Consider the following 15330-nt stretch of genomic DNA (forward strand, 5'->3'; position numbering starts at 1 on the left):
CTTCCATTGAGCTGACTGGCGCTTTGTTTCTGGATTGAAAAAATGGTATCCACGTCTCATCCATTGTCACAACCGACGAAAAGAAAGTCCCATTCGTGCTGTCGTTGCGCGTCAACATTGCTTGGCAACATGGCACACGGGCAGCCGTGTGGTCGTCCGTCAGCATTCGTGGCACCCACCTGGATGACACTTTTCGAATTTTCAGGTCGTCGTGCAGGATTGTGTCCACAGAACCCACAGAAATGCCAACTCTGGAGGCGACCTGTTCAACAGTCATTCAGCGACCCCCAAAACAATTCTCTCCACTTTCTCGATCATGTCGTCAGACCGGCTTGTGCGAGCCCGAGGTTGTTTCGGTTTGTTGTCACACGATGTTCTGCTTTCATTAAACTGTCGCACCCACGAACGCACTTTCGACACATCCGTAACTCCATCACCACATGTCTCCTTCAACTGTCGATGAATTTCAGTTTGTTTCACACCACGCAAATTTAGAAAACGAATGATTGCACGCTGTTCAAGTAAGGAAAACGTCGCCATTTTAAGTATTTAAAACAGTTCTCATTCTCGCCGCTGGCGGTAAAACTCCATCTGCCGTACTGTGCTGCCATCTCTGGGACGTATTGACAATGAACGCGGCCTCATTTTAAAACAATGCGCATGTTTCTATCTCTTTCCAGTCCGGAGAAAAAAAATCGGAGGCCTTAGAACTTGAATGCACCTCGTATAAGTGGCAGTTACACGAATGAAGCCCAAACGAAGCGCCATTGATACACGGCAAGAAAAGCAATGGTTCAAAGTCTGAACCCTGAGGGCCTCCATGAAGTTTCTACGATGACATGTCCGGCCCACAGACTTTCGTCTTCCGCAAGTTCGGTCCCGCAGTGAAAATGAAATTCAGCCGCGCCCAAAGCACGTGCAGCTTCCCAGACGGGCCGAAGCGGCACGGGTACGCTTCCCTCCTGGTCTGCGCTGTGCGGGCCGGCAGTGTCCAGCGTTCTGCAGCGCAGCCGGCGCTGGCGGCGTCCGCACTTTGTAGCAAGCGGCGCGCACAAAGGAGGCGGCCCCCACAATGGCTTTGTGCCTGGCCGCGGCTGGCTCGGCAGCTGTCGCCTCTCATCTCGCCGATACGTCTCCAGCTTTGTCCTCTGCATCCCAGTCTACCGCGCTGTAAACATATCGCCTCCACCCGACAACACGGCTCCCCACTCCAGTCCCCAGACCCGAACATCATTCTCACTTTCCTGTTGGTGGAGCAACATCTTTTGTCGTGAGTCCTCCGTGGCGCAACAACTCCCACGTCTGCATCTTCATTTATCGGCCCGTGAGATCGTGGGTTCAATTCTGGGTGGGAGGGTTTACAGTTTGTCGCTGCTTCTCCCTCCTCTCCCCCAAACACAACTTGCTGCCAACCCCACTTTTACTGTGTCCCAGATTCATAACGTTTGAATTACACAACTGGCCATTAAAATTGCTACACCAAGAAGAAATGCAGATGATAAACGGGTATTCATTGGACAAATATATTATACTAGAACTGACATGTGATTACATTTTCACCTAATTTGGGTGCATAGTTTGTGATAAATCAGTACCCAGAACAATCGCCTCTGGCCGAAATAACGGCCTTGATACGCCTGGGCATTGAGTCAAACAAAGCTTGGATGGCGTGTACAGGTACAGCTGCCCATGCAGCTTCAACACGATACCACAGTTCATCGAGAGTAGTGACTGGCGTATTGTGACGAGCCAGTTGCTCGGCCACCATTGACCAGACGTTCTCAATTGGTGAGAGATCTGGAGAATGTGCTGGCCAGGGCAGCAGTCGAGCATTTTCTGTATCCAGACAGGCCCGTACAGCACCTGCAACATGCGGTCGTGCATTATCCTGCTGAAATGTAGGGTTTCGCAGGGATCGAATGGCGGGTAGAGTCACGGGTCGTAACACATCTGAAATGCAACGTCCACTGTTCAAAGAGGTGACCGAGAGGTGTAACCAATGGCACCCCATACCATCACGCCGGGTGATACGCCAGTATGGCGATGACGAATACACGCTTCCAATGTGCGTTCACCGCGATGTCGCCAGACTCGGATGCGACCATCATGATGCTGTAAAAACCTGGATTCATCAGAAAAAATGACATTTTGCCATTCGTGCACCCAGGTTCGTCGTTGAGTACACCATCGCAGGCGCTCCTGTCTGTGATGCAGTTGCCGGCCGCGGTGGTCTAGCGGTTCTGGCGCTGCAGTCCGGAACCGGGGGGCTGCTACAGTCGCAGGTTCGAATCCTGCCTCGGGCATGGGTGTGTGTGATGTCCTTAGGTTAGTTAGGTTTAAGTAGTTCTAAGTTCTAGGGGACTTATGACCTAAGATGTTGAGTCCCATAGTGCTCAGAGCCATTTGAACCATTTTTGTGATGCAGCGTCAAGGGTAACCGCAGCCACGGTGTCCGAGCTGATGGTCCATGCTGCTGCAAACGTCGTTAAACTGTTCGTGGAGATGGTAGTTGTCTTTCAAACGTCCCCATCTGTTGACTCAGGGATCGAGACGTGGCTGCACGATCCGTTACAGCCATGCGGATAAGATGCCTGTCATCTCCACTGGTTGTGATATGAGGCCGTTGGGATCCAGCACGGCGTTCCGTATTACCCTCCTGAAGCCACCGATTCCATATTCTGCTAACAGTCATTCGATCTCGACCATCGCGAGCAGCAATGTCTCGATACGATAAATCGCAATCGGGATAGGCTACAAGCTGACCTTTATCGAAGTCGGAAACGTGATGGTAGCATATCTACTCCTTACGCGAGGCATGACAACGTTTCACCAGGCAACGCCGGTCAACTGTTGTCTGTGTATGAGAAATCGGTTGGAAAGTTTCCTCATATCACCACGTTGTAGGTGTCGCCACCGGTGCCAACCTTGCGTGAATGCTCTGAAAAGCTAATCATTTTCATATCACAGCATCTTCTTCCTGTCGGTTAAATTTCGCGTCTGTAGCACGTCATCTTCTTGGTGAAGCAATTTTAATGGCCAATAGTGTAAAATAACAATAAAATATGTAGGCCTGGCCGAAAATATCGATACACCAAGTTGCGCTGTTGCGTTTGACCACGAGCGGCAGCTGAGCAATGTCCTTCTTAAATTGCATATGCCAACTGTGGGCAGAAAAGCGTTCTGTGCATTTGTGAGTGCGTTATGTGGGAGCTACGTGAATTCCAACGTGGACTTACAGACGGTGCTTTCGTAACCACCTTAGCCGAAGTGTTTGAGTTAAAAGAGGCACCGTTTCATACCCCGTAGACGGAAAGCGGAAAAACATCATCTGTTAAATCACAACGCGGACGGAAGTGAAGTGTTGTGCTATAGTGAGGGACGGTCATTGATTAGGACTGCGACGAAAACTAAAAGGACGACCGCTCCAAAAGTCACTGCCGAACTGGATATCATGTTCACGAATCCTGCAGCACCGAAACAACACAATGAGAGCGCCATAAACATGGAATTGATGCGTGAGCTGGAATTCCAAGACGACTCGTTAATGATACTAACGCGCACAATAGTAAAGCGTGCGGCCGAAGCCATGAAACCTGGACTACGGAGCAATGGAAGAAAGCCGTTTGGCCGGATGAGTCCAGCTGCACGCTGTTTCCAACTTCTACGACACAAAAGTGGAACACGACTGGGGTTCGGTGCTGATTTGGAAGCCGTAACAAGTTATTCCACGGCCCCCTGCCAGGCCGCATTGCTGCTAAGGATTACATGATTATTTTCTGTGTGTCCATCCAATGGTGCAATGTGTGCTCCGCCGGCCGAAGTGGCCGTGCGGTTCTAGGCGCTGCAGTCTGGAACCGCGGGACCGCTACGGTCGCAGGTTCGAATCCTGCCTCGGGCATGGATGTGTGTGATGTCCTTAGGTTAGTTAGGTTTAACTAGTTGAAAGTTCTATTGGACTAATGACCTCAGAAGTTGAGTCCCATAGTGCTCAGAGCCATTTGAACCAATGTGTTCTGCCTAAAGCCGTCGGCACACGGAAAGTGGCGTCGAACGTTAACGTTGAGCGTGCCGAGTTCAACGTGCTGCAGAACGCTCAGGAACGATGCGACTCGTACATACGGTACGTGGGCCCCAACGTGGTATACGCGATCGCAACGCACTCCTGCGGCAGTTGAGGGATGTCTCTAGTTCGTAAATCACACTGTTTACTCAACGGGCGCGCGTAAAATTCCCACATTAGCGCTGTTAAAACGCACATTTCCTCCATCGTCCACGAAAAGGAAAGTACTTTGTCCAATCAATAAGGACACAGGTTTATAAAAGTTCCATTACAAACAGTGCTGTACAAATTTGGAATACTTCTGCGCATAACATAAACATTATTTCATCATTCCCACATTTTAGTGAAACCCCAAGGTCAGTCTTACTTGATCAGTGTTCCTAACCAGTAGCAGAATCTTTGCAACACGTTAATTACGAAACGAAAAAGAAAAAGGAGCAAAATATCTTTATACAAGTCCTGTAGATTAAGCCAATCGAACAAATTCACCCCTCAAAAAAAGGTGAACATATATTTACATAATTCACCCCTCAAAAAAGGTGAACATATATTTACATAACTAATAATAAAGTATCAGAACCCAATAAAAACGCGAATGTTAGGAAAAAAATTTGGAAGTGGCAAGACACGAACCACTGCCCCATCAAAATAATCGTGGAGGGAGACACGCTAGGCGCTACGCTACAGCAACAACATACTGTAAATGTCTAATCATAGTATCTTAGCTCGTGCAGGAAACCTTAATCGTAGATATGTTACAAATTGAAGTTTAATTGTAACAAATTGTACCAAGAACAATGCCTTTGGGGTAGATCTTCAGTGTGTCGCTGGCTTCAAATAGCCTACTCTCATAATACGCAAGTTACAATAATTCTTTTGCCACGAATATGATGTTTGTCATTATTTTATTGGAACGAATCACACAGTTAACGTTTTTTTTTAGTGATTCTAAATTTGCTGTTGCTCAGAAACGACATATATACATATAGGCTTGAAATGAATGCCAATATGGCGCCTCACAACTCTATACTGAAGGGAGACGGCGTATGTGTGACGTAGGTGGCGTTGTGCCATCTCATTGGTCAACGCTCAGACGGACGCTCAGAATATCTGACATGCCAGATATTGCTCTGCACGTTCGAAAAGACTCCCGAACGTGCTATTCCACGCTATGACGTCAGAAACTCGGCACGCTCAACGCTCAACGTTCGGATGCACGGTCCGTGTGCCGACGGCTTTATGGCGGTGTTCTGTTCAGAGACGGCAGGACCACTGTTCACTCAGCTCGAACCGTCCAGGAGTGGTTTTGTGAGCACGAGTATGAACTGTCGCATCTTCTCTGGCCATCACAGACACCAGATCTCAACGCTACTGAGCCTTTGTGGTCTGCTTTGCAGAGAAGTGTGCGTCATCGCTCTCTACCTCCATCATCGTTACCTGAACTTGCCACTATTTTGCAGAAAGAGTGGTCTCCGTCTTCAGACCACAAGAGGCCCATCTGGACCTTCCGATCGCCGCGTCATCCTCAGCTGAGGATGCGGATAGGAGGGGCGTGTGGTCAGCACACCGCTCTCCCGCTCGTTATGATGGTTTTCTTTGAACGGAGCCGCTACTATACGGTCGAGTAGCTCATCAATTGGCATCACGAGGCTGAGTGCACCCCGAGAAATGGCAACAGCGCGCGGCGGCCCGGATGGTCACCCGTCCAAGTGCCGGCCACGCCCGACAGTGCTTAACTTCGGTGATCTGACGGGAACCGGTGTATCCACTGCGACAGGTCCGTTGCCAAGAGTGGTACAAGACTCGCTTTAAATCCGTCATGCACCTTTATTTATCCAGTATCAGACCACTGAAAGCTCTTTTTAATACCAATGGGTTCCTGCACCTAATTAGGCATGGTAATGTGTTGTGTTTTTCGTATTTCGACATTCTTGTCCTGCCTCTGTATATAATGTCTCAATATAGTGATAATTTGTTTGAATGAATGCTTACAGGTAGTAAGTGACTTTAGCGCAATTAACAACTAAATGCAATTCAGACAAGTACAGCGTTTGAAAAGCCTATGTCAGAAAAAACTATGATCGCAGTAAACTCTTAAGACTTTGAAACCGTCATTTACAAAATATACACTGAAGAGCCCGAGAAGCTGGTACACTTGCCTGTAATCGTGTAGGGGCCCACGAACAGAGGTGCCGCAACACCATGTGGCATGGACTCGACTAATGTCTGAAGTAATGCTGGAGGGAACTGACACCTTGAATCCTACAAGGCTGTCGTTAAATCCGTAAGAGTACGAAGGAGAGAATATCTCTTCTGAACAGCACATTGCGAGGCATCTCAGATATGCTCAGTAATGTTCATCTCTGGGGAGTTTGGTGGCCAGCGGCCGGCCGCGGTGGCCGAGCGGTTCTAGGCGCTGCAGTCTGGAACCGCGAGACCGCTACGGTCGCAGGTTCGAATCCTGCCTCGGGCATGGATGGGTGAGATGTCCTTAGGTTAGTTAGGTTTAAGTAGTTCTAAGTTCTAGGGGACTGATGACCTCAGCAGTTAAGTCCCATAGTGCTCATAGCCATTTGAACCATTTTTTGTAGCCAGTGGAAGTGTTTAAACACATAAGAATGTTCTTGGAGCCACTCTGTAGCAATTCTGGACGTGTGAGGTGTCGCATTATGCTGCTGCCATTGCCCAAGTCCATCGGAATGCGCAATGGATATGAATCGATGCAGGTGATCAGACAGGATGCTTACGTACGTCTCCCATGTCAGAGTCATATCTAGACGTATCAGAGGTCCCGTAGCACTCCAATTGCACATGCCCCACACAGTTCTATAGCCTCCACCAGCCTTAACAGACACCTGCTGACATGTCCGGTCCATGGATTCATGAGGTTGTCTTCATACTCGTACATCTCCATCCCCTCGATGCAATTTGAAGTGATACTCGTCCGATCAGGCAACATGTTTCCAGTCACCAACAGTCCAACGTCGGTGTTGGCGGGCAGAGGCGAGGCGTATAACTTTGTGTCGTGTGGTCATCAAGGGTACACGAGTGGGCCTTCGGCTCCCAAAGCCCATATAGATGTTTCGTTGAATGGTTCGCACGCTGACACTTGTTGATGGCCCAGCAATGAAATTTGCAGCAATTTGCGGAATGGTTGCATTTCTATTATATTGAACTATTCACTTCAGTCGTTGACGGTCCCGTTCTTCCAGGATCTTTTTCCGACCGCACAATGTCGCAGATTTTATGTTGTACTGGATTCCTGATATGCACGGTACATTCGTCAAATCGTCGTATGGGAAAAATCCCCACCTCATCGCTACCTCTGAGATGCTGTGTTCCATCGCTCGTGCGTCGACTAAAACGCCACGTTCAAACCCCCTTAAATCTTCATAACCTGCCATTGCAGCAGCAGTAACTGATCCAACAACTTGGCTTGAGACTTGTCTCTTAGAGGCGTTGCCGACTGGAGTGGCGTATTCTGACTGTTTATGTATCTGGGTAATTGAATGTGGATGCCTATACCAGTTTCTTTGGCACTGCGCTGTGAAATCGTACAGTCACCTTCATAATCACTAAACACTACGGCTGTGAGTACCAGACTGCAGATAATGGCTATGCAATGAGGGGAATGCTGCGCCTTTCAATCGTTTCCACCTACGTTCTGGAAGTCAATCTTTCTGTTAATTTTTTCTTGGGTTCTATCTTCCATTACGTAAGTTGCTGTGGTCTAACGTTTTTACCTGTGAACTCACGAACCGTGGCGGATTTGTTGTCAGCAGGTACCGTCAGTCTATGAATGAGTGCGTTTACCTGGCCCAAATTTAGTGGGAAAAGTGGAAAGACCATCGACATAGTCAGGTCCTCACTGAAGCAATTGTATTAAACGTAGCTTGTAATTTCTAGAATCCGTTGCCACCTTGCCACTTTCGAGACAGCTTATCAAGATTTAAGTCAGTTTGAACGTGGTGTTGTAGTCGGCGCACGAGCGATGGGACACAGCGTCTCCGAAGTAGCGATGAAGTGGGGATTTTGCCATACGACCATTTCACCAGTATACCGTGAATATCAGGAATACGGTAAAGCATCAAATCTCCGGCATCGCAAGAACGGGACCAATGACGACTGAAGACAACCGTTCAACGTGACAGAAATGCAACCTTACGCAAATTGCTGCAGATTTAAATGCTGTGCCATCAACAAGTGTCAGCGCGTGAACCATTCAAAGAAACATCTTCGATATGGCTTTCGGAGCCGAAGACCCACTGTTGCACCCTTGATGACTGCAGTACACGAAGCTTTACGCCTCGCCTGGGCCCTTCAACACCGACATTGGAGTCTTGATGACTGGAAACGTATTGCCTTGTCGGACGAGTCTCGTTTCAAATTGTATCGAGCAGATGGACGTGTACGGATATGGAGTCTATGAATCCATGGACCCTGCATGTCAGCAGAGGATTGTCCAAGTTGGTGGAGGCTCTGTAATGGTGTGGGGAGTATTCAGTTGAAGTGATATGAACCTCCTGATACGTCTAGATACGACTCTGACAGGTGTACATAAGCATACTGTGCGATCAGCAGCATCCATTCATTTTCATTGTGCATCTCGACGGACTTTGGCAATTCCAGCACGAATTGGTACAGAATGGCTCCAGCAACACACTTCCGCTGGCCACTAAACTCCCCAGACATTAACATTACTGAGTATATCTGGGATGTCTTGGAACGTGGTCTTCCAAAGAGATCTGCACGCCCTCGTACACTTACGGATTCATGGTGTCAATTTCCTCCAGTCAACTTCAGACATTAGTCGAGTCCATGCCACGTCTTGTTGCGGCACTTCTGCGTGCTCGTGGGGGCCATACACGGTATTAGGCAGATACACCAGTTTCTTTGGCCTTTCAATGTACAGGGTGATTCAAAAAGAATACCACAACTTTAAAAATGTGTATTTAATGAAAGAAACATAATATAACCTTCTGTTATACATCATTACAAAGAGTATTTAAAAAGGTTTTTTTTTTCACTCAAAAACAAGTTCAGAGATGTTCAATATGGCCCCCTCCAGACACTCGAGCAATATCAACCCGATACTCCAACTCGTTCCACACTCTGTAGCATATCAGGCGTAACAGTTTGGATAGCTGCTGTTATTTCTCGTTTCAAATCATCAATGGTGGCTGGGAGAGGTGGCCGAAACACCATATCCTTAACATACCCCCATAAGAAAAAATCGCAGGGGGTAAGATCAGGGCTTCTTGGAGGCCAGTGATGAAGTGCTCTGTCACGGGCTGACGATAAGGTTTCATAACTAACCTTTTTAGTAGGACTTGTGGACTTTGCAGCTCTCTGCTAGCTCTGCGAGTCGATTTTCCTGGGCTGCGAACAAATGCTTGCTGGATGCGTGCTACATTTTCATCACTCGTTCTCGGCCGTCCAGAACTTTTCCCTTTGCACAAACACCCATTCTCTGTAAACTGTTTATACCAACGTTTAATACACCACCTATCAGGAGGTTTAACACCATACTTCGTTCGAAATGCACGCTGAACAACTGTCGTCGATTCACTTCTGCCGTACTCAATAACACAAAAAGCTTTCTGTTGAGCGGTCGCCATCTTAGCATCAACTGACGCTGACGCCTAGTCAACAGCGCCTCAAGCGAACAAATGTACAACTAAATGAAACTTTATAGCTCCCTTAATTCGCCGACAGGTAGTGCTTAGCTCTGCCTTTTGTCGTTGCAGAGTTTTAAATTCCTGAAGTTGTGGTATTCTTTTTGAATCACCCTGTAGTTTGATGGACGTTCACGCCAGACAGACAACTGCCTGTGGCTTGGGGCATTGCCGTTCATGAGCAGGACAGCTGACTGGCGCCAGTGTGGTGGCGCCGCCAGCTGGCGACGACAGCTAAGTGGTGACCGGCGGTCAGGCGCGACAGCGGGACCTGTTGCTGCGGGCTTGTTACTTGTTAGCTGCCTCTGCCTCCCTGGAGGGCCATCTAGCCGAGCGGCGCCGGGGACCGCGGCTGGGGTGGCTACAATAGCCGAGCCGCCCTCTGCGCCACTCCACGTCTTGCCGCGAGTGGAGCGTTCTTACCTGCCAGCCGTAACACTTACCAGTCGAGAGCGCCTGGCGTCTGTTGGTCCACCAGCTCCTTGACTGGGGGGCCCTTCCAATTGCTAACGTGCCTTCACTTTTCAACAGTGCCATTGTACCTCGCCGGAAGGGTCCGGTTACATTCAAGTGGAGAGGAATATATCAACTGCTATTAGCTGGCAAAGCGAACTGAAGACTGAGCCAGAGTGGCCGCACGAGAAACAGGGAGGGGAAGAAAGGTAGCTACAGAGCACCCTTCTGTATTCTGACGCGTGGAGCACTGCCACGCGATACACGTCATTGCGGTAATGTCTTCATAGCACGCAGAAGTGCCGCAACACGACGTCGCATGACATGTCTGACGTAGTGCTGGAGGGAACTGACACCATGAATCCTGCACGGTTGTCCATAAATTCGTAAGAGTACGAGAGGGCGGAGGTCTTTTCTGAGCAGCACGTTGCGAGGCAACCCAGGTAAGCTCAATAATCTTCATGTCTGGGGAATCTGGTGGCCAGCGGAACTGTTTAAACTCGGAAGAGAGTTTCTAGAGCCACTCCGTACTAATTCTGGACACCTGGGTATCGCATTGTCCTGCTGGAATTGCCCAAGTATGTCGGAATGCACAATGGATACACGTGATCACACAGTGTCCTTACGTACGTCTCACCTGTCAGAGTCGTATCTAGACGTATCAGAGATGCCACGTCGCTCCAACTACACACGCCCCACACCATTACATAGCCTCTACCAGCTTGAACACTCCCCTGCTGACATGCAGGATCCATGGATTCATGAGGTTCTCTCCATACCCGTGCACGTCCATCCGCTCGATGCAATTTGAAACGAGACTCGTCCGACCAGGCAACATGTTTCCAGTCATCAAGAGTCCAATGTCGGTGTTAACGAGCCCAGGCGAGGCGCACAGCTTTGTGTCGTGCGGTCATCAAGAATTTACGAGTGGGACTGCGTCTGCGAAAGCCCATATCGATGTTTCTTTGAATGGTCCGCATGTTGACACCTGCTGATGGCCTAGCGTTGAAATCTGCAGCAATTTGCGGAAGGTGTGCTCTGTCACGTTGAACAATTCTTTTCAGTCGTCGTTGGTGCTGTTCTTGCAGGATCTTTTTCCGGCCGCAGCGATGTCAGAGATTTGATGTTTCATCGGATTCCTGATATTCACGGTACACTCGTGAAATGGTCGTCCGGAAAAATCCCCACTTCATCGCTACCTCGGAGAAGCTGTGTCCCATCGCTCGGTTGCCGACTATAACGCCAGGTTCAGACTCACTTAAATCTTGATAACCTGCCCTTGGAGAAGCAGTAACCGATCTAACAACTGCGCCAGACACTTCTCTTATACAGGCGTTACCGACTACAGCGCCGTATTCTGCCTGTTTACATATCTCTGTATTTGAATATGCATGCCTATACCAGTTTCTTTGGCGCTTCGGCGTGGATACATATAAACAGCTGTATTTACTCCGGCATGAAATTTTCATTCTTCAGCGGAGTGTGCACTGCTAGGAAACTTGCTGTCAGATTAAAACTGTGTTCCAAATCGGGACTCGAATTCGGGACCTTTTGCGGGCATGTGCTCTACCAACTGAAGCACTCAAGCGTGACTCACGACCCGTCCTCACAGCCTTACTCCCGCCACTACATCGTCTCCTACCTTCCAAACATCTCAGAGGACAGATTCTGCGAACTTTGGAAGTATTGGCGGGAGTAAGGCTGTGAGGACGGGTCGTGAGTCACGCTTGGGTAACAAATTAGGTGCAGCACTAGCTGACGAAAGGCAAATGTACCGTGTCGAAGTTCCAGTCTGGCACACAGTAGTAATCTGCTAGGAATTTTCGCTCTATATTTATTGTTTCTTTTTACGATTGCCTTCAATGTTCATGCCAGAAGCGTCCAGCTTCAGACACAGAGTTCGAGAATCGATGTATAGTACACCTGTATATACACGAGGTGCATTCAAGTTCTAAGGCCTCCGATTTTTTTTCTCCGGACTGGGAAGAGATAGAAACATGCGCATTGTTTTAAAATGAGGCCGCGTTCATTGTCAATACATCCCAGAGATGGCAGCAACGTACGGCAGACGGAATTTTACCGCCCGCGGCGAGAATGAGAACTGTTTTAAATACTTAAAATGGTGACGTTTTCCTTACTTGAACAGCGTGCAATCATTCGTTTTCTGAATTTGCGTGGTGTGAAACCAATTGAAATGGTGGTGACATGTGGTGATGGAGTTATGGATGTGTCGAAAGTGCGTTCGTGGGTGCGACAGTTTAATGAAGGCAGAACATCGTGTGACAACAAACCGAAACAAGCTCGGGCTCGCATAAGCCAGTCTGAGAAAACATGATCGAGAAAGTGGAGAGAATTGTTTAGGGGGATCGCCGAATGACTGTTGAACACATCGCCTCCAGAGATGGCATTTCTGTGGGTTCTGTGCACATAATCCTGCATGACGACCAGAAAATGCGAAAAGTGTCATCCAGGTGGGTGCCACGAATGCTGACGGACGACCACATGGCTGCCCGTGTGGCATGTTGCAAAGCAATGTTGACGCGCAACGACAGCACGAATGGGACTTTCTGTTCGTCGGTTGTGACAGTGGATGAGACGTGGATGCCATTTTTCAATCCAGAAACAAAGCGACAGTCAGCTCAATGGAAGCACACACATTCACTGCCACCAAAAAAAATTTCGGGTAACCGCCAGTGCTGAAAAAATGATGGTGTCCGTGTTCTCGGACAGCGAGGGCGTAATCCTTACCCATTGCGTTCCAAAGGGCACTACGGTAACAGGTGCATCCAACGAAAATGTTTTCAAGAACAAATTCCTTCCTGCACTGCAACAAAAACGTCCGGGAAGGGCTGCGCGTGTGCTGTTTGACCAAGACAACGCACCCGCACATCGAGCTAACGTTACGCAACAGTTTCTTCGTGATAACAACTTTGAAGTGATTCCTCATGCTCCCTACTCTCCTGACCTGGCTCCTAGTGTCTTTTGGCTTTTTCCAACAATGAAAGACACTCTCCGTGGCCGCACATTCACTAGCCGTGCTGCTATTACCTCAGCGATTTTCCAGTGGTCAAAACAGACTCCTAAAGAAGCCTTCGCCGCTGCCATGGAATCATGACGTCAGCGTTGTGAAAAATGTGTACGTCTGCAGGGCGATTACGTCGAGAAGTAACGCCAGTTTCATCGATTTCGGGTGAGTAGTTAATTAGAAAAAAAATCGGAGGCCTTAGAACTTGAATGCACCTCGTACTATGTAACATGCGCCATAAGGTAAAAGGAGCTTGGGGGGGGGGGGGTTAAAAGGGGAAGAAACTGATGGGAGGGAGTTACGCAAGGAAGACTCACTACCAGCCCTGAAGGTGCAATGCTGCCAGTACCTAGTCACGTCGTTCAGTGATACGACACTGAAGAGGCGGCGGTTCAAACGCCATCCGCGATTTCTCGAAATCTGTTCAGGTGTATGTTTGGACGGATGCTTTGAAAAGGATATAGCCCACATGGTTTTCCAATCCGAGTTTGTACGCTGTCTGTAATGACCTTGTCGTCAACGAGACGCTAAACCGTCATCTTTCTTCCTTAAACTCTGCCTGTCCTTGCAGCACAGAAGCATTGACAGCAGAATGGGTCGGTCACGAGAGCTCAGCGACTCCGAACGTGGACTCGTCTTTGGAAGTCACCTGAGTAACAAATCCATCAGGGATATTTCAGTGCTTCGAAAGCTGTCCAAGTAGACTGTTTGAATGTGCTTGCGAAATGGAAACGCCAGGGAGGAACCATGCGTAAAACCAGGGGGACGTCATGTATTGACAGACTCGGACTATAGAGCATTGCGGAGGTTGGTTGTGAGAGAATCACACGAAGGCAGCGGACGGAATCACTCGTGAGCTCCAGAGTGGTACCAGCAGGCCAGCTACCACAGTGACTGCGTGTGGGGAGATCAAAAGAATGCGTACAGTGGTCGGGGAGCTCCTCATAAGCCACACGTTTCAGTCCTCAATTAGAAGCGACGCTTGACGTGGTATAAAAGGCGGTGCCATTCCATAGTGGATGACTGGAAACGAGTGATTTAGACTAATGAATCGCGCTATACCTTGTGGGCAATCTGATAGAATGGTTCCGGTTTGGATACTGCCTGGAGAATTTTATCTGCCATTATGTGGAGTGCCAACAGTGAAGTATGGAGAAGATGGCGTTACGGTATGGGGGTGCATTTCGGTGTTAGGGCGCGATCCCCTTATTGCGCCTAAGAAGACCCTAATCGCGGAAGGATATGAACAAATTTTACAACATTGTATACCGCGTACAGCAGAGAGGCAGTTTGGAGACTATGACTGTATCAGCACGACAAAGCACTGTCGTAAAGTAGCATCCGAGAGACAGTGTTTTACGGGTAATAACACTCCTAAAATGGAACATATGTGGGATGAGTTAGAAAGTCGACCCCTCTTCAGACTCCAGCGACCACACTAACTTATCTGCATTGGGCTCTTCAGGAAGAGTGGGCTCCTATTCCTCCATAGACATTCAGACAAATGGTTCAAATGGCCCTGAGCACTATGGGACTTAACTTCTGAGGTCATCAGTCCCCTAGAACTTAAAACTACTTAAACCTAACTAACCTAAGGATATCACACACACCCATGCCCGAGGCAGGATTCGAACCTGCGACCGTAGCGGTCGCGCGGTTCCAGACTGTAGCTCCTAGAACCGCTCCGCCACCCCGGCCGGCACATTCAGACACCCCACTGAAAGCGTGCGCAGCAGATTTCATGCCGTCATAAAGGCGAAGATTGGACATACCGCACATTAATGCTCGCTAACACGTTTCCGGATATCTTGGATCATGGACTGTACCTCGCGGAGCTAGCACTGCTGGCAGAAATAGTATAGAGGAGAAATGGCACATCCACAGCTTTCTGGGTTGTTGCCAGAATGAGTCTTTCTCACTGCAGCAAAGGGTCCACGGTTTAGAAACATCGTGACAGAGTAGAGCGGTGTGACCGACCAGGACTCAAACCTGGATTAGGCGAGTGGTTCTCACAGAACTGCAGTTGTGAGGGGAGAAGGAACGTGGGAGGGGGAGAGTGGGGAGAAGCTCTCCTGCGCAGGTTCGCAGGAGAGCTTCTGTAAAGTTTGGAAGGTAGG

The 15330-nt window shown here is 48.8% G+C and overlaps 1 pseudogene; it reads right to left on the reverse strand.

Moving 5' to 3' along the window:
- Window positions 1-5729: 5729 nt before the first annotated feature.
- Window positions 5730-5847, reverse strand: LOC126095952 (5S ribosomal RNA; annotated as a pseudogene).
- Window positions 5848-15330: the final 9483 nt, after the last annotated feature.

Source organism: Schistocerca cancellata, chromosome 8 (genome assembly GCF_023864275.1).
Source record: "Schistocerca cancellata isolate TAMUIC-IGC-003103 chromosome 8, iqSchCanc2.1, whole genome shotgun sequence".
Lineage (NCBI taxonomy): Eukaryota > Metazoa > Arthropoda > Insecta > Orthoptera > Acrididae > Schistocerca > Schistocerca cancellata.